We start from the raw sequence: 21,818 nt of genomic DNA, 5'->3' as shown, positions 1-21,818 counted from the left end.
TCAACCATACTGGGAATCGAACCCGAGACCTCTTCCATGGCAGGCGAACGCGCTGACCATTACACCACAAGGCGGACAATTTTATCATTGCACAATTATATATTTTTTAGAATTGTTAGAAAATTGTTAGGAAATTCCGTGTTAAGTTGGGACTCTTTATAAATATACAAAACAATATGCAAAATAATAATATAAAAATATACATAGTACAAATTTATACATGTCACGAAATATAATGCAGACAAGTTATTCAATAATACATGACAATATGTAATTAATAAATAATACTTATTTTATAATTCAATTCGGTAATTAATTTTGATAGTAAAAATAAATATAAAATATTTCAATAAAATAATTCAATAAAATAATAATAGTAACACATCTACTCGTATATGGTATAATGTGTAATTTAATAAACAGATTAATAAATAAATTTATGCTTCGATTCGAGCAATAGTTTAAATATATATATTATTATTCCAAATATTAGAATATGCGAAACTGAAGAAAGACATAGTCTTTATGAGCAAATCCGGGAAAGAAGTGGGAGCTTTCATTGTAACATCAAAAAAATATATATATCGACGGTTGAAAGACAAAATTTACTAAGCGACCTGGGATTTTACAGAAGAGCCACTTATTTTTTTTGTTTTTTTTTAATCAACAAAAAATCTCATAATATGTACATATAATTTGAATAAATATTTAAAATATGATACTTTTTTACTGATAAAAAAAATAAAATTATTGCGGTAGGCAAACAGTTGAATAAAATGAATAGGTAATTAATTAATTAATTTGTTGGCGTTAACACAAGTTGTGTCCGTTTTTACCAAAAGAAGAGAACAAGACACGACAAAAAAAACAAATTTATCAGTAACGTATGATCCCTTATTGAGTAATCTTTACATATATAATTCCTCTGCACGTGTGATGTCACTGAACTCCTCCTAAACGGCTTAACCGATTTACGTGCGGTTTTCAGAGAAAAATATATCTTTGTGCTGTGCGTGTTCGTAGATATTTAAATCTTCAATCCAATATGTAAAAAAGAAGTAAGGAGCATAAATGTTTTATTCATCGTTGCATTCGAGGAGAATGCATCTACAAAAAATGGAATTGTTTTGTGTTTAAAAAAAGTTTGTTTTTGAATGTTTTCAAACAGCATTTGTTTTTTGTGGATCTCAATCAGATTCTTTCCTCAAATTCCTTATAATTTCTCCCCATTTATTTATTTTTACTGGATTTTTGGCAATACTAAAATAATATTAAATTCAGTACATTTTTAAAAACCGTATTCCTACATAAGTACACCCCTCTGTTGGTGAAAAGACCGGAGTTTGACGTTTGCAAAAAGAATGCCATATTTGAAAAAATGTTTATTTTATGTTTTGGAACTCAACCATAAACAAGTACCTAGGTTCTTACTTAAATTCCATAATAGAATACTGTCAACTTTTTGTTTTGGATTTTAATCATAAACAAGTACCTAGATACCAACTTATCAACGAAAAGTCTTTTGCCAACGTTCGGGCCAGACAACGTCTGTCGTGTCCGCTAGTTTGTTGAGGGAGAAGACATTTATTACTCATTTGTTGTAGTTTTCCTCTTGTTCTCTTCATTTGGAATAAAACTGACACAACTTGCGTCAACACCGATAGCTTTGGCAAAAGTTTAATAATTAAACTTCCATGGCGGTGTTTGAGGAAGGCATTCTTATTTTATACCGACCCCGATCCTTCAATATTTTACAACACATTAGCCAATCATGTATTCTCCTTATTTGTTTTTTCTTTATTCCTTGGATCGGATCGCGAACAGAAAGAGGTGTCGAAATTGCTCACTTTCGTCCACTTGACAATAATTAAATAAATGTAACGTAAAAGCAAATACAATATCACATATTAAATACTAATTATTAAAGTCGTAATAAAACTTTCTTTTTATGCAATTTTTTCTCTGTTTTCGATGTTTATTATTATTATCTTATCTCTTTCTGAAATAAATCTATCAAATATTTTTGTGTACCGTATATTATATTATAACCATATATTATTACGGGAGAAAAAAAATATTCTCACATCTCACAACATCTTCGAGATTTGCACTGGTTAAAAAGCCCAGAGAGAATAAAATACAAGCTGTGCGGGACAGTATTCAAATCCCTTCATGAAATGGCCACAAAATACCTATCGGACCTTTGTATTCGGTAAAATACATGTCAAAGAAAATCTACTCTTAGGTCAGCATTTGATTCAGGAAGAGGAAAATTTGTTTTAAATCCGGCGCTCCCCAAACACTAGATTTGGAGATCGTGCTTTTGCCGCCGCCGGCCCCTCTGCCTGGAACCAATTGCCTTCAAACTTACGAATCATCGACAGTCCCAGTCAGTTCAGATCCCCACTAAAATCCCACTTCTTTAAACTATCATACCCTCAATTTTAAATCTGGAAATATAATGTATCACTTAAGTTTAGTTAGAATGTAAGTTTAGATATACAATTGTAAAGCGCCCTTGAGGTGATTTTTTACAAAAATGGCGCTATATAAATCAGCCAAATATTATCACTATTATTATACTTATACCCGTATGCAGAGACAAAACTTAAGGTGAGGAAAGTACATTCTAATCTCATATGTAGGGAATAATTCAAAGGTGAAGACAATAGAATGTACTTTCCTCACCTTAAGTTTTGTCTCTGCATACGGGTATCAATGTAAACTAATTGTTATTATTTGTTTTTAACATTAATTTATAAATACCATTTTTTTTGTTTAAATTTTTGACAAGTTAATTACAATTTGCTTTTTAATTCTAACATTTTTCATTTAATCCATTATTTTTATTTTTTATTATGCAAAGTTTCACTTTTTATTTTGTATTGCAGCATGCTTTTTTGTTTTCTACATGTATACAAAAAAAAGTTGTTTATTTTAATAATTATTACTTTCTATGTTTGTACTTACTTGTATATTTTTTGTAAATGCCCCTTGGGCGTATTGTAAAATTAAATAGATAAAAAATAAAATATCTTGTGGAACAGAAAATTTTCCTTCGAATGATGTAAACTTACATTTTTATTTTTGGTGGCTATTTTTAAATTGGAAACTAACGAAGACCATTTATGTTAAGATCCAATATTATTATTCTAAAAATTAATCTCTAGGTCTCATAGAATGAACAGTGTATCATTTACAGGCGCTCTGTGCAGTTATTCGCAAACGCTTATGAATTCACGTTTTGATGTTTTCCTTTTAGACTGGCTTTGATTATGAATATTCCGAGTAAAGTAGTATTTACCTCGTCGCTTGTCGTTTGAAGTTATCTGTACACTTTGACAAATAATTTCAAGTATGCTCCTTGAAATCAGTGATGTCCAATTTTATTTTTAAGAATAAAACTTTTAAAATTGACAGTTTTTATTAATACTACAGACTGAACATATTACAACAGGCATGAATAATATTTTACAGAAGGGAGTATACTAGTCTAGGCATCCACAAGTCTTATGGCCTGTCATTGGCTGGTTTTAGTGGCCACTTTACACACGCTGTAACCTTCACCATTCTGCCTTCATTATATTTATTTTATTTTATTAATTTTTCACGCCTATAAGGCTTTTACGTACATGAAAGTTGTATAAAACATGAGTATATAAACAACATAAAATTTAAAAAATACAATATAAGCAATAAAAGATATAACAGTGTTTACAAGTAAAGTTGATTAAAAAAAAGATAATGAGTACATAAACAACACAAATTTAAAAAAATACAATATAAAGAAATAAAAGTAGGAACAGTGTTAAGAAGTATACTTAGTATAAAAATAAAAATAAAAAGATGAGTGTATAAACAACATAAATTTTAAAAAATACAATATAAAAAAATATAATAGAGAACTGTGTTCCTTTGACTCGTCCATCTGTTAAAGTTTTTGAAGTAAAAGAGCTGAAACCTGTATTGTTGATGAATCCACCTGGTCCAAGAGGAAGTATAAAAATTGAAAAATATTTGTAGCTGTTGCCAGTACATACAAGGTTAAATAGTTTAATCAGATTAATCTTACTCGCTAACAAAACAACGAAAAAGGTTTCAGCTCTTCAACTATAAAAACGTCAACAGATGGAAGAATCGAAGGAATATAGTTGTTAAAAAATAGACAGAGTGGTGAATGTGTGTAAAGTGGCCACTTTAACCAGCCAATGACAGGTCATAAGCCCTGTGGATGCCTAGACTTCTATAAACCCTCCAGTAAAATGTTCTTCATGTTTGTTGTAACGTGTTAATATTATCAGCTCCGTAGGGGGTTGAATCCAGTCCTTTTCTACAATAATTTGGGTAAACTCAAAACATTGTTTGTACAGATTTATATTATATATTAGAAAAAATTTCATAAGCCAAATTACAAACAAATATTCAACTTAAACACTAAGGGTAAATCAAGCAAGCGAAGGAGTGCGGTATAGCGGAATACTTGAGAGGATCTATCGGTTTCCATATAGGCAATGCCTGTTCCGAGGAACCGATATATTGCGGCAAAAATAATATCATTTAGGGTCGTATTTGCTAAAGTGTACACGGATATAATTAGTATGAATGTAATATATAAGTACTGTCGAATTTGGTTATTACGAGGAAAATAGAATCTGCTCGTTATAATCTTACTTGTTTTACCAGAGAAAAGTTTTTTTTTTATACAATCGCTATTGCACATTGTCACTAAATAAACAAGTAAATACATATGTGTATATATAATTCATACAGAAAATTAAAAAAAATATTAGGGAAAATGAAAATAAATATTTACAAACATACCTATCACATGAAGACATTTAAAATTGTCGTTTCCAAATTGTTTTGCGAACTTTTACGCTTGCGCCTTTAAAATTGGTCCATCGATAGAAAATCCAGCGTTTCTTTGGATACAAAACCATTGGAGCAATGCTTCATCGACATTAGTACGATCGCACTTTCAAATTTTTTTGTGTCCGTGATATTCTTTTCAAATGCAGACAAATAAACATCCTTATTTTTCCACAATGTTGACACTGTGGATGAAGATAGAAAAAACTTTGTACACACTTCCACATTTTTTTACGCCACGTTCGATTTCACGAATAATTGTCACTTTTTCACGAGTTGAGAAACACTTCCTCTTGTTAGAAGACATGTTTATAATTCAGGGGTTAGATTTTGACTGATCTGGTCTAGAACTCATTTGACATCACCCACTTGTAATGTTTATTGTGTATTAAAATAAGCATAGAACATTAAAAAATCTAAAAAAAAACCCGTAACAAGCATGTCATTCATAAACTACAAAAGCAGCTGTAAATTGTAACAATGTGCCTGATCGGCACTTACTAAGTTCACAAAGCTTGGACTTTTTAAAAGCATGTGTGTTCATTTTTCAATATTGTCGGGGGAAAATCCAATTAGGTACTAAGACTCTTGCATAGCTATTATAAACATAATCCGATCCCAACGCCCGGCGGTATTTACCCTTTACGTTAGCCGACCGTTTGGATTTTATTACTTAGGTTCTTATTTCGAGAATTATGTTTTCAACAATTGAAGATTTTTTGTGTAATTTTTGACAATATTTTTGTTCGTTATGTCCGAGAAGTGGCTCGTTTTAACAGTGAATAATTGTATGGAGAAAACCGTGAACTAAAATGACTACTAATGTTTTCTTACAATATTTTAGTTTGTCCAAATGTTCATAGACAAAAGACTGGATTTCACCCCCTCGGGGGCCATTAAGATTAACAAATTATAACAGGTATGGAGAATACCTTAAAAAAGGGAATATGGAAGTCAAGGCATTTACAGGGCTTATGACCTGTCATTGGCTGGTTTTCAAACCATCAAATACATTAATGTGTACAGGTACCTACAAAATAAAATACAAGTAAAGAAAGTTAAAGCTAAAACAACAAAATTTAAAAATAATTACTACCTCAAAACAAGATCTGGGTACGTATTCTGATGGGAAGTTCAAATTTATCTTCAATTTTATCTACAAATTAAAATTAAGTTTTCTGTATGAAAAATAGTATATGCTTACATTTTTTTTTCTAAAAATGTTCAATTACCGGTTACCGACGAAGATACTTTTGATTTTCATGCAAATATAAACACTTTCGTATATAAATATCGATATTTATTGGAACCGTCTCAGTAGGGGTCAACACTGTTCTGGCATCGAGACAACACTATAACGTAGGCAAAAAGGTCCATAACCTTTTGCCAGAATCGTGGAAAGACGGGAGTGTTGTCAAGTTACGGAAGGTGTTGACCTCGCTCTTTCATGACATTGGTCGTAGGGAGTCAGAAAAGTTGATGCATGCCACGGATTGGAGAACCTTACTGGATGTCAAAAATATAATATAAAAAATAAGGAATAATTTTAAAAATATATATTTATAGATGACAACCATGAAGTTTCGCATAAATAAATTGTCTATGTTTTTATGAATGTATGTATGTGTATGCGCATGGGTGTATGTACGTGTGTGTGTATGTACATGTGTATATATGTGTATATTTATATATACATGTGTGTATATATGTGTATGTCTGTATGTATATGAATCAAAATGTGTATCCGAATAAGTTTATATTTTGTTTGTCTGTGCTCTATATTAATTTGTTAAGTATTATAATATATTAAAATGTAATTGCCTAGCTTGGAACGGGGTATGTACCCTTGTTAGCTGGGCAAAGTGAATATGGAATTGTATTTTGATAAAGAGTGTGAATAAATAAATAAATAAATAAATAAAAATAGCGATAAAGATAGCCGTTCATAATCGCGGCCCTGCTATCTTAGATATTTTTAAATTCAGAAAGACTTTTACCAAAAAAGTCGAATTCTAGTCTCGAGTTTGCAATGCGGCATATTGGTGCGTGCAAGCCATAGTTGGTTGGTTATGCATTTTTTGGTTGTCTACCATAGAATGTAACAGTTTTGTTGTTCTTTACGTCTTGGTAATTTGATGAGGCTTCGTCATAACGTACAGTTGTAGGATTTCATCCAATCAACGTCGGTTGACAAAAAGTGTGGATAATTTTCAAACTGAAATAACGTTTTTGCCAAGAGGCCCCGTTCCTTTATCGCGCCGAAAGTATTTTATATTTTTGATGAACGATTAAGCTCTCAAAGACAAAATTAGTTTTCAGGAGAGGACTGTATTTGAATTTTAAAAGTGAGATTTGTGTTGCAATTTCAGTGGTTTAAAAAACCATGATTTAAATCGGTATTTGGTCACCTTAGTATGTGTGTTTGTTGTTATTTTTTAATCATATTTAAGTGTGTATGATATCTGTTTTATATTTTTCTGATTATGTTTATTGTACTTGTTGGATATTTACTGTGTCCCGTGGTATCAGGACGTGTGATCACATTATGTAAATAAATACATAAGTTTTTAAATAAATCTAATCATTTTTTAACGTGATCTAGCATGTTAGTAATAGAGGTGGGCATTTTGGTTTTTATAAAAATAGCAATAACAGTTTCCGTTTCACAAATTAAGCTGTTTTGTAAAGACGTTTAAAAAATAACAGTTTAGTTCAGTTGGCCACTTATTTTATTTATTATGGTTCACAAACAAAAAATAATACCCACGACATTGGTATAATAATCACAATTTTTAATGTTTAGATATTGTTCATCAATTGAACGTAGTTATGCAGAAAGCAGCCAGCCATATAAAAGTGAAACTAAAATAGTAGCACTTTTGTGAAAAAAGTAAATAATCAAATCTACACAACAGTTGGAATGTTTTTGACTTTGACAAATGATGAACAATGGAATACATTAGTTTTTTTTATATTACAAACAAGAATCTTATATGTATTTGACCAGTATTAATGATTTTTAAAGTACAGTGAGATTTTTCAGGTGCTGGGGGAGTATTCTGCAAATAGAGAAATCCCGTTTTTGTGATCTAAATTATTTTCATAAGGTGATTTTTACAGTTTTTTAATGAAAGCGATCTGGCCGTTTTAAGCAGAATTTTGAGATTTGACCTTACTGCACTCGATAACACCAATATATCATTTTTTTAAAATTATGGATTGTGCTTTTTGTTCAATTATATGTGAACACAACATGCACAAATAAGTATAAAAAATGTTTTTTAAATGTAATTTTTAATTGACTGGCTCAATTAAATTATATTAATAAAATGAAAGTTATGACAGTAAATTAAACTAGCAGGTTATTACAATTTGTTTATTTTTAATTTATTTGTTATGATAATAATACATAAATAAGCACCAGATCTGAGGTTCAACGTATCGGATATGATATTATTCTGTTTGGAAGGTCAACTTTGCGTTAGGTACCTGCATAGAGATAAAAATAAAGTTGAAATCCAATTTTAGCACAATCCTGTCAGGGTTTGCACGATAATTAGCGTTAGTTTATTCAGCTTCACGAATATTACATACTTACTTCCCCTTCCCAGCGGGAGGCAACCCTGTAATGGTATCTACCCAATGTCTGCATTCATTGTTAATATAATCAGAGGGGCGATTACAAACGGACGATATAGAAGCCATACCTTCATAATATAGGATGCAGAACTAAGTTCGCACAGAGGCACTTCTTACATGTTGGTCCAAGATCCTTCAATCTTCTAACTAAGGAATTACGAAAGATTAAATCACAGGTACAGTTTAAAGTAGGTTTGAGGTCTTGGATTAGCATGGAAGGAACAGGACACCTCCTTAAACAAAAAATAATTAAAATAAAAAAATAAAATGCGTTCTGCAAATAAATTATGTTTTCGTAATATCAGCATATGATAATTTTGTTTTTCTTTTCTTTTCTTTTTTTTTCATTATTGCACTGAATTGGTACACCAACCGCCGCGCACTTGATATTTTTTGTTACATGAAAGTAAGGTTCAGTAAGGTTCAGGATCAGTCTTACGCTTCAGGTACCAGTCTAGGGATTATGAAACAATCTAGTGTGAGAACACACTTTTAAATAAATATTGTATATCAACCACATCGGGAGTCGAACCCGAAACCTCTTGATGGTAGGCAAACGTACGGGTGCTCTCGATAACTAATGAAGAAGATCTGTTTTTTTTATTTTAATATTTGTTAATTCACTATTAAACTAAGTCAATTTAAAAAATACATATATCGTATTATCTGCGCTATGATTTTTTATTTTTGAAATGACTCCGCGTGTGGTGTCAGAGGTTCTTCTCTGTCAGTTCTTCCGATTGATTCGTTTACGATAAGCAAACCGGATATCCTTCACAGCTCTCATATCATTGATTGGTTCATATGAACCAGTGACGTCGTTCAAAGTAGTGCGTTTTTATTAAAATATTTATACTTTTTTTTTGTACATTTTTAAGAAACGTCGTCATAAAATTGAATTCTTTAATTTTTCCCGCGTGCAAGAAAACATTTTTTGTATCTAAATTCCCGTAGGGCTGAAGTTCCTCATCATGGAGAGTGCGGTCGAATATTTAATAAACATATTTAAATGTGTTAATGCAAGTGAGTGAACAAATTAAACAAACAAATTTCGTTTGTATTAGTATTATTATATTATATATTTTACTTGAAAATACTCTGTCACGCACATACAGGATGTTCTTTAAACCTTGTCACATCGGAAACCACAATGATCAGTATGGGCAAGAAGACATATTTAAAAAATATTTAGGACAAAAAAATTTATAAAAAAATAAAATTTAAAAAAAAAAGAAATAGTTGCGTACTTCTGCAGGGGAGAAGTGAGGGAAGCGCGGCGCAGTATCAGACTACCCCCTCACCCTCCTCGTTTCTGCCCTGCAGAAGAAAGCAACCATTTGCTTTTTTTGAAATATTATTTTTTTAAATTTTATTAGTTCTAAAAAAATATTTGAATGTGCCAATATGTCTGCTTGCTCATACTGATCATCGTGGTTTCGGGTGTGACAGGACTTAATGAACATCCTGTATAAGAGAAGTTTACTAAATATTTAAATGGAAGATACAGGGTCGATAATTTATCTACGTTACCGCTCATGAGAATTTATCATATTTATCTACATCTTTACCGTCGTATATTCCGATTGTAATCTCACTTCAGGAATAAAAGGTATCGGGTGTCATCCCTCATATTTCTATTTTCTCCTATTGTGACAAATCCGGGGAAAACGAGACTGCAGAATCAGAATTCAACATTTTCAATTGACGATTCCGGTTTGCACAGTGCATCCCTGTAATTTTCAGTCAGCTTTAAAAATGACATTCTGATGTTGTCCATGTCCGGGCTGATGATGACTATAGTTCTGTTTGTGAGATAGAATCAGGTATCATTAGCAAATAGTTCGCTTTTACCAATTGACGAATATCACCCACCATTACACGTTGAATTATCTCAAGTGACTGAAAAAAGTTTTAAAATAACAGAAAACAATTTGAATTTTGTCAAAGCTGATTACATTAAAATAAATTAATTTCTTTTGAAAGTTGATTGGACTTTCTTGAATGCATGTTGTGATCTTAATATATTGTTAGAAACCTTTTACTATCATTTACATAAAGTGATAGATTTGTACTTTCCTATTACTAGACGTTTTGTAACTCCCTCATGGTTTAGTAAAGAACTAATTTGTTTAATTAGAAGGAAAAAAATGACCCATAAAGTTTATAAATTAACCCGTAATGTGACTGATTATGATATATTCAATAGTATTAGGAAGCAAGCTAAAACACTTGCTAGGCAATGTTATAAAAATTGTTTAAATAAACTGGAGGAATCCACTGTTCGTAAAACACAAAATATCTACAATTTTTTGAAGATACTTAATAGCACTGAGTCGGGAATACCCACTACTATGTATCTTGATAGCAAAATAGCTGAAAGTTCTCAAGAAGTTGCAAATTTATTTGCAGAAACCTTTGCCAAAGTTTATGTTAATGATTCAGTTCCAACTTCAAATATACCACCTTTTAACAATAACAACAGCATAATTAGTTTTAGTACATGTGAATTTTCTAACACGGATGTTGCTGAAAAAATAAAATCTTTAGACATAAATACTCGTGCGTCATCTGGTCCTGATAAAATTCAACCAATATTTTTATTGAAATGTGTTGATATTTTATCTATTCCCCTTAGATTTTTATTTAATTTTTCAATTAAAAATGGCATTTTTCCTGATCAATGGAAAATTAGCTATCTAACGCCTATTCATAAAAAGGTGATAGAACTGACGTGCTAAATATACCCAGACCTATATGTATACAGACAACAGTTCCCAAATTGTTTGAATATTTATTTTTATCCAAATTTCTTGCTTGTTTCTTGATTAACACAGCACAAACTATGGCTTGCATGCACCAATGTCGCGATTGTGTCGTATTGTAAACTCGAGACAAGATCTGGACTTTTATTTTGTTCGTGTTTTTATTTATTTATTTACTTTTTTTTTTACATTGCAAACAATAATAAATAATAAAAATAATGTGACCTCACAGGGGTTTCCCGTGCAGAGGACACTTAACAATATACTTTTTTTTATATGTAAGAATAGACTTAATATACAGAGAGAAATTATAAAATGTTAAGACAGTTTTAAACATTATGTATTTACGACATATTTAATATCTATTTACATATATTATTATTTGTATTATAAAACGCAAAATAAAATGACAAAAACATTTGTGTCGTTCGTGGAGCGGGTTATTTAATATTGTCTTCAATATATAAACGTATTCCTCTATTTTCTCCCTGGATTATGGCACTAGAGTAATATTATTTTATACACTATAAATATCAACCATAAGCGTGTCCCTATCGTAATTAAAAAAAATGTCTTTCATAAGAGCTGGGCTAAACCAAAAAACTTTGAAAGCGCCTTGTTTTATCTGCCGTCTTCGGACTTTGGACGTAAGGTATACGAATAAAAAAAGAAATATTAAGTGTTAAAACATAGGCAGAATGGAAATGTTACACAGAATTACTAGTGATAACTTAAACTAGTCAAGGACAGTTCATAATTCTGTTGAAGTATGCCTAAATAAAACGTGTTTTTTTAGGCATATTTTTATATTTACATATTACAACAAACATAAAAACATTTTACAGATGGGAACATGTAAATCTAGGCATCCATAGGGCAAATAACTTGTCTTTGGCTAGTTTAAGTGGCCACTTTACACTGCACACTGTGTAACATTTACCATTCTGCCTATACATCATTTTGTGAGTTAACACGGTTAAACCAATTCTGCAATAACAAAATATGTAATACAATAATGCATCTATTGCCACTAGAATTAGGCTTGTAAATTTAAGTTCTGAGTTTTCAGAGCTGATCAAAACTTTCCCGTAAAATATATAAAAAATGACGTATCACGTTTCACCATGTTTCAACAGAATTGTTACTTTGCAATCCTGCCTAGACTTCCATATTCATTCCTACCTCAGATGTTGCTTGATCAAATATTTCCACTGTGTAAACGAATAATCAACGACGATATTTGTCCAAGAACGGAACTGATTGCGTCTTGAAAATGTTCTTGAAATGTCTGAGAACGGAGTTCAAGATTTCGCAACATATATATTTTGTTGCGCTGTCTGTGACGCAATAAGTACTTAATTCTCCACACAAAAAACATCCAATATAATTAACTATACAACGCGAATTCTCACCGTCTATTTATTTTTCGAATAATTTCTTGTCAAAGTCAATTCCAGCTATCTAGGATCGCATGTCTGATCCATATAACATGCTATCATTTTATTCAGGACCATGCTTTCGGTGTACTTTTATTGACGAGGAGAGGCAATAGTTTCGTATTCTTGCACGACTTTATGTACAGAGTTGAAGTATACTTCAACATATTATGTTTTTCGGATGTTTTACTTTGGTCTTATATGTAGTGATTAAATAAATACGTATAATGCAATAAAAAACGTGGGTATATTTTCTAAATAATAAATAAAATGGAGTCGATGTTAAAAATCTCAAGTCTACAAAAACGTTGAAATAATATTGACTTCATATTTATGTTTTTGTTGACTTAGTAAGTTCGTATATAAATCAATAAATGAACAAAAAAATGGTTTGCTCAAAGCATTCATCATCATTCCCTTTCCACACTTAATGGTGCATAGGGCACTGCATTGGTACACCAATCGCGGTGTATCTTGATCATTTTTATTTATTTATTTATTAATTTACACGCCCTACGGGCTTTTACATATATTAGAAATTACATTCAAGTGCAGCAGTGAAACATAAGTATGTAAATTTAGTTAAAATTAAAGATAAAATTAAAAATGCTAAAAGATACAATAAAAAGTAAAAATCAGGAAATGTACCAACATAGGTATAGGGTACATAGAAAAATATTTAATAAATTTACATTTGAAAAAATACACACATACATAAAAGTTTATACATTATTATAGAGATACATGAGAAAACAAAATAGTAAATAAAGAACAATATTAAGAAATTTTATACAAATTAATTTATAACCTTTTGAATACTTAACCTATATTTATATAAAGACAGACGAAATATATCAACTTCACCATACTCGTTACCTAGCCGCTGGCCGGTGTAGTCTAGGTATTGGTGAATTGTAATAATAATTGTGACTGCCAGGAGATTAAAAAAATAACGTTAGCTGCCGAGTATTTCGAACAGGTACTTTCAAGCTGATAACACTAGTTAATTCCGGGACGTCCAATACGCCATTTGCTATTTTATATAAATTTCATAAATCATTTATAATTCTTCTCTTACAAAGAGTTGACATATTTAGTGTACATAATAAATTATCGTAATCAATATTTTCAGTGGGTATATTAAGTTTGTAATTGATGAATCTAAGGAATTTACGTTGTACTCTTTCTAACTTTAAAATAAGATGATCAGTCTTTAGCTGCATATTATTTAATATTTGAATTTTGGTTTTTCTGATCATTTTTTCAAAATCGTTTACAAATTACTACATATCCTGCAGCTACAGAGCGCATAGACAGTTGGAATACTAAACCCAATTTGTGAATGTTAAGTTTGAAATTATTCAATAGTTTATGACAATGATTGTTACGTTGCGTGGGCGTAAAGTTAGAAAATGTTCTTATTAGAAAAAACCCCTTTTTTTGGTTAAAACCTAAGTAATAAATTTATTTTGTGTGATAAAGTGCATTGATTGCGTTAATTTACGTCATTATTGCGTTAATTTACGTCATTATTGCGTTAATTTACGTCATTATTGCGTTAATTTACGTCATTATTGCGTTAATTTACGTCATTATTGCGTTAATTTACGTCATTATTAAGTTAATTTACGTCATTATTGAGTTAATTTACGTCATTATTATGTTAATTTACGTCATTATTGCGTTAAATTACCTAGAGTTTTATTACATAAAAAAATATATCAAAAGTACTAGTGATGCGCATTGTTTTTTTTATCGTTGTCCTTTTAACTATCATCGGAAGTTAATGTTTTTTTTATTTCAATTCTATTCAAATAAAAAAAAAAAATTACTCAAGAGAATCGAACCAGAAACCCTCTGAGGGTAAGGCAAGCCTCTAGACATTACATCACGAGTGCCTATTTGTAGGTATAAGTACACTAATTTTTAAATATCAATGTGTATGTTAATATAGGTAGAAACGTTATATATAAGATGTTCTGTATATTTACCTATTTTGTATTTCAAAAATGTATTTTGTAAAAAAAAATTATACAATAAAAAATAAAAAATAAATGTTCCTTATCAAATAGAACTTAATATTCTGTTCATATTGTATTTTATAACATTATGTACCTAGCTGCCTTAAACCTTTAATTGTATTTCTTTAGCTTATTAAAAAAAAAGAATTAAAAAAAATAGAAATATAAATATATATATATTGCCCTAATTTTTTTTAAAACCAACTTAACTTTTAAACACAGTTCTATATTTTATTACTTTCTATTCTATTTTTTTTAAATTTATGTTGTTAATACACTCATCTTTTTATTTTTATACCAACTATACTTCTTAACACTGTTCCTATATTTAATTTCTTTATATTGTGTTTTTTTTTTAAATCTATGTTGTTTATATACTCATCCTCTTTTTTTTATACCAACTTTACTTCTTAACACTGTTCTATCTTTTGTTGCTTTATATTGTATTTTTTAAATTTAATGTTGTTTATATACTTATATTTTGTAAAACTTTCATGTATGTAAAAGCCTTATGGGCGTGAAAAAAAAATAAAATTTAAAAAATTTAAAAAAATTCTCAGGTTTACATGATTTATTTTATTTAAAATGTTTTATGCAAACTCAAGCTAAAATTATGTCATAAAATAAAGCATCATGACCCAGTATGAAATTGAACTTGAACCTAAGACAGAACGCGTAACTACTATCTCACAAGATAGAAGTAAAATTAATATTATTACTGAAACAGAGTCAATAACGGTTCGGCACAATAATAATAATAATCATAGCTTATTAACAAAATAACAATTACTTTATCTACTACATACACATGGGTGGAAATCGATTATACGAAATACGATTTCTCTGGATCATGTCTAGTCTGCCTAATTAGGTACAACCTGTTTTAAGGAAGATATTTCTATGCACAAAAAAACAATAACATTACTACTTACTAGTGAATTTACTATACAGTTATACAATATTAACAATATTTTGAGTTCGTCCAAATTTTTTGTAGACAAGGACTGGATTCAACTCCCTGGGGAGCTGTTTATATTAACATATTACAACAGAGATGAAGAATATTTAAGAGAAGGTAATATAGAAGTGCAGGCATCTACAGGGCTTATGACCTGTCAATACCTGGTCCATGAAGAAGTATAGAAATTGAAAAAATAACATTTTTAGGCGTTGCCTAGTATGTAGCTAAAATAATTCAATTAAATGAATCTCACCCGCATAAATAAAGGTTTAAGCTCTTTAACTTCACAAACATCAACAACCAAAATGAACATAAACAGACTACAACGACGGCAAAATAAAATATTGTAGTATATGACCTCCCTTATCTACCACCAACTAAAGAACTAAAAAAAAAACTGAACAATGATATGTGAATGAACTTTTTCAACTAGAATCTTTATAATTTATTCATAAGTTAGCCACTGATATTATTGTAGACAAAGAACTAAAACTGCAAAAAAATGTAATAAACATGGACATAATACAAGAATATCAGAACAATACCACATAGAATATTCCATAACAAGACAAGGACAATCGAGACTAATATATCAGGGACTGAAATTATATAATAAACTACCAGACAAAACTAAACAAAAGACTCAAACAAACTTTTCAAAAGACGTTAAAAATATCATTATCAACAACAGAATATAAATAAAAAAATATATATTAGTTTAACAACAATATTTTGAGTTCGTCCAAATTTTTGTAGACAGGGACTGGATTCAACTCCCTGAGGAACTGTTTATATTAACATTGTTGTAATATGTTAACATAAACAACTCCCCAGGGAGTTGAATCCAGTCCTTGTCTACAAAAATTTGGACAAACTCAAAGTATTGTTGATAAATTACCTGGTCCATGAAGAAGTATAGAAATTGAAAAAATAATATTTTCAGGCATTGCCTAGTATGTAGGTGAAATAATTCAATTAGATGAATCTCACTTGCATAAATAAAGGTTTCAGCTCTTTAACTTCACAAACATCAACAGATGAAAGAATTGAAGGAACATAGATGTTCAAATATAGGCAGAATGGTGAATGTTACACAGTGTGTAAAGTGGCCACTTAAACCTGTAGATTAGCCATGTAGATGCATGGACTTCTATATTACCTTCTCTTAAATGTTCTTCATCTCTGTTGTAATATGTTAATATACAATATTAATTTATACCATTTATTATTTAAGAATGTATTTTGAGTAAATTTTCAAATTTTTCTCGACCTAAACCCAGTAACCAATTTTTCACATTTATTAAAAATTGAATCCGGGTCATGGTTTTACAATGTTCGGGTAACATATGAAATATTTTGGGGCCCAGAAACCTGACATTTCTTTGCCCGAATTCAGAGTTTGTGATAGACCCCATGACCCATCCTCTAGTTTGACTTCTGGTAGTGTGGGAGTGTTCCTTTTGGGATTCGGTAGAATAAATTCAATTAAAGTTTTAATAATATTTTTTTTTAAATCTATTACTAGACAATATAATTACGTATTTTAAAAATTATTTGAAAGAGTAATGATAGGTTGTGGCAGGCCTCCTTGGGTATTAAAATTATAAAATTCCCGTTCTATGAGCCAGCTTTACACTAATGAGGGAGTTCAGTGGTTTTTTAAAATATTGTTTTTGGCTCAGAGTAATAATTCTCTAGAGAAGCCCTTGCGCTCTATTGCGTAGAACAAAAGCGTTCCAAATTGTTGGTTTGGTTTTAGTTTGGTTTTTAGTTTGACAACATACGTGTGATGGACGGTTTCTGTTAGCGCTTGCAATTCTCAACAAAATTACATACGGCCCGTTGTATTGCTGTTATCCGTAGCTAACTTTATAGCCAACAATAATATAATGGGTTTTCTCCGTACGGGGGGTTCTATCAGGTTTTTAGACTGTCAAACAAAATGAGCAAAAAAAAAAAGTTTTTTTTCGTAATATCGGCGCAACGATTTTTTTAAGTTTTGTGGTTTTAAAATGACTCCGCCAGTATCGTCACAAGTTCTAGTCGGTGAGTTCTGCTGATTGGTGAGTTGGCTTCCCGGAAACGATTGATTCGGAAGAACTATTAACGTCGTTCAAAGCAGTTTTTTTTCCATGCATTTTAAAGAAACTTCCGTGTATAATTTAATGCTCTATTTTTTACCGCGCGTAAGAAAATATTTTTTGTATCCAATTTCCCGTAGCACTGAACTTCTTCATTCTATAGAAAACGGCAAATTATTTTTATGAATTTCAAGAAGTACTTAGGTATGTATTTTATATCAATAAACCAATTAAATATTACGTCATTAAATTATTTTCAATGTCAGGAATGGGGAGTCGAATCTCAGATTTCTGGTTCGTAGTCCGCGCACCGGAATCCGATCGTGTGATGTCTGACACGTAACACAGCTGATGAAACAGAATGAAATAAAACCCCACCTTGTGTATCAAGGCGTCAGAAGTCAGAAGGGAAATAGTGAGAAAGTCAGGCTATAAACGGATTCTGCGAAGTACGGGGAATCTTGCGCGTGCACACTAAGCCGAGATAGTGGCTAGGAACTGCGGACACTACACACGACACGCGACACACGGCAAGTTATGCACTCGTACCTCGTTTACTACGGTACTTCTGCATACACGGTTGACGAATCAACACGAAAAAATATCGTCTCACATATTGATTTAATTTTAATATTTTATTTCATTTATTTAGAATACAAACAGATGTGCAGGTTAAATGATTATAAATAGAAACTATAAAAAATGTATATGTAATAATAGTAGGGCCTGCCACCCAATAACATGTATTAACTTAATTAAGTTTAGTTTTCTTGCTATTACCTTGGAATAAGACTTTTTATTGATAAGTAGGTACCTAGGTACTTGTTGATGAATGGATTCCTAAACCCTTTTTAAGTGGGTACCTAGATACTTGTTAATGGTTGAACTCCAAAACATAAAATTATTCATTTTCAAATATAGGATTCTTTTTGCAAATGTCAAACTCAGATCTTCTCTCCAACAGGGGTATACTTTATTCATGAATGTAATTTTCAAAAATGTATTGAACGTCAGTTAATATTATTTTAGTATTACCAAAAATCCAGTAAAAAGAAATCAATGGGAAAAAATTATAAAGAATGTACGGAAATAATCTGATTAGGATCCATAAAAAGCGAATGTTGTTTGTAAACATTCTAAAACAAACTTTTTTTAAACACAAAAAAACAACATCCTTCTCGTCGAATGCAAGGTCAATGAAAAAAAGATTTATGCTTCTAACTTTTTTTTTACATATTCGATTGAAAAAATTAATTTACAAACACGCGAAGTGCAAAGATCTACGTTTAGCTGAAAACCGCACGTAAATCGGTTAAGCCATTTAGGAGGAGTTCAGTGACATCACATGTACAGAAGAATTATACGTATAAAAACTATATATGTTTCTAATAAAAATATTTATATAGTTTTATTCCACTTTTATTTATGATTTTTACCAGCGACCGGGTTTCGTCGTGACCGACATCACCAGACTCGTATACTATATATAAAAAATGTTAAAATAAAATTGTTAACTATGTATTAAGGAAATTGATGAGAAGTGGTGAAGGTTGAATGGAGGAAAGTAGGAGTGGAAAATCACATTAGATTTGATGACGAGAATAAAGAGCAAAAAAAGACAAAACGTCTTTTCTCTGTTATTCTGAATCTGAATCAAGCATATTAGTTCTCTTCTGTACCTATTTTTCATTTAAAGTTTATATTTGAAGCTCTAACTTTGTGGTTGATAATAATTGTAATAAAATAAATATAAACGTCTCTGTTTTTAGCCACTTTTTTTTTCTAACGACCGATTTCAAAGCCATACAGGCTCCATTATCAAGGTTCATTTAACATTTAACAAATAAATTCTATGCTATTCTTTTTGTAATTTAATGACACTGGATTAAGAGTTCGTCGTGTTGAAAATAAAATATTAAAATTAGATTATATGGATATCTTACAAATTAAAAAAGCGATTCGTAATCAGAAAAAAATAATAAATAACCAAATAAGCAATATTTAATTCAGCCCACATCTGTCTAGTTTTAAAGATCGTATCCACCTTACATTACACTTCACGTCTTTACAAGACAAAAAGACTTGATTTATAAGCTCCATATGTACATAATATTTAGTAAACATTGGTAAAAAAACGAGAGAGCGGCCTCCGTGGCGTAGTGGTTAAGACGCTTGACTCACAAACGGAAGGTTCCGGGTTCGATTGCCAGTGATAATACAAAAAATAATGTGATTTTTCTCAAGCCTGGGTGTTCTGTGATGTAATTCTCCACTGTTATTGGGCCTCCTGGCCCGTTGTGGTGCAAAAAGCAGAAAAAAAAATATTAAAAAAAAACCGTATTAACCAGAATCAATGGTCACGAGAGTAAATTACATTTTTTCAGAAAACATTATTGCACATGATATGTATTAAAAAATATTTTTTCAACGGACCAAGCTAGCATTGATTGCTTTATTTCTTAATAAGTATAAACATCAATTAGTAAAGTAAATTCAATAGTAACGGTAGCGAAAATAATCGTATTCTTCGAATTTCGCGGATTTTAAATCCTTATTAAAATTGAACCGTGTTAAGCGAAGCCAAATCCTTCGTGGACTGCGGCACGGCGACAGTTGAGTGCTTTAAATTTGCTTCTGGGAACGCACAACCGGCATAAGTCATAATTCAAACTAATCTGTCGGTGTGTATACTCAGTGGAAGGGGAAAAATCGCGTGGATTCACCTTTATGAGCGTTCCACGGACCGCGAACCGAGCAGTCTAAAACTCCACCGCGGTAGCGAGCGTCAACCGCGATAAAACCTTGGATACGACACAAAATAAGTTAAACACAGAATAAAAATAATAATACTAAGTTTTACTTAAATCCCTCGAAGCTTTAGTGCATTTAAGCTCAGTGCTTAGAAATCCTGCAGACGAAATTTAATCTGCCACAGGTGCGTCAAAGTTGTATTCCGTCTGAAATTTGAGTTAAGTAAACTCCGTTGGCCGCGCTAAAAATAGTACCTCTGAAAATATTTAATTTTTTCGATGTCTGGGCAAATTTACGCCCATTTTTCAAACTTTGAGTCGTTTTGACTTGCCCCTATATGACTGTTTTATGTGGGACATGCCTTTCGATATTATACAGATTATCAAATAAGTAAGGTAACCATGGCGACAATATTGATAACGCACACACATAATATTTACATTAGATAACGAACTTTATTGTAGGTACTGCAATAAGGTTGTTTGCATAAAAATTAGGGAATATAAATTCTCATATTCTCACACCTTTATGTACCGGTAAAATAGGGTGAATAGAAACAAAATTATATTCAATAGTCAATATTATTTTTTGTTTTTATCGCTTTGAAATTCTAGGACCGACTTGGACTTATATTTTTAGTCAGAATGTCGCTCTCACATCACACGAGTCTTTCTCGAGGATTTAATATAAAAGATTGCTTTTTGGTTTTTACTTCTTAAAAGGGGTCAATAGTAACACCATTTAGAGCGAATGGAAAATTTAAAGATATTTTGATAATCGTAAAAACAAAACTTTTACAAACGTTTATTTGAAGGTGTAAATTATTATTTATTTTTTAAAAGAAAATAAATTAAACCTATTAAAAAGTTAAGGTTTTTTTCACCCCACATGTGGTTTTTACCCTCCTAGTCGTTTCTATTCACCTCAAATTAAATAAAATCAGACATCTACGAAGAATCACCATTTGTGAAGCTTACTTGTCTAGTTTATATTGTAGACGATAGACTAATAAACTGATTTAAGTAATAATTTGTTACATTACCTTGGGTTATATTAGCAAATATTCAAAGATTTTTCACAAACGTAAAACCACCAACTTCTTAAGTATTGTTTTGTTTTCATTTTGGCGACCCACAGTAAATAGTATTTGCTTTCACGTTCGGGCAAGAAATTCTGCAATAATTTTAACGTGAGTTTCCAAAATCAAAATTAAGTATTTTAACGAAAACTGTTATCATCCTTTAATTGCGACTCACCCCACATTACAGTATTTGAGATTATTGGGTATAAGGAGTTAC

At 30.8% G+C, this 21,818-nt stretch overlaps 1 protein-coding gene across 2 annotated transcripts in view; it reads left to right on the top strand.

Moving 5' to 3' along the window:
• Window positions 1–21,818, top strand: part of Ldh (Lactate dehydrogenase) — a 100,676-nt gene that overhangs the window by 37,033 nt on the left and 41,825 nt on the right. Inside the window, exon 1 of one of the 2 annotated variants that reach the window (XM_088240321.1) lies at window positions 20,524–20,704. The exons of the other annotated variant lie outside the window; for it this stretch is intronic. The gene's annotated coding sequence lies outside the window, so the exon portion shown is untranslated. Of the gene's footprint in view, window positions 1–20,523; window positions 20,705–21,818 lie in introns of those variants that run through there. 2 annotated transcript variants of the gene reach the window in all.

Source organism: Micrasema longulum, unplaced genomic scaffold, assembly GCF_059751315.1.
Source record: "Micrasema longulum isolate JH-2025_06_02 unplaced genomic scaffold, ASM5975131v1 h1tg002421l, whole genome shotgun sequence".
NCBI lineage: Eukaryota > Metazoa > Arthropoda > Insecta > Trichoptera > Brachycentridae > Micrasema > Micrasema longulum.
The sequence above is the reverse complement of the archived record's forward strand: the minus strand, read 5'-3'. Positions and strand labels throughout refer to the sequence as shown.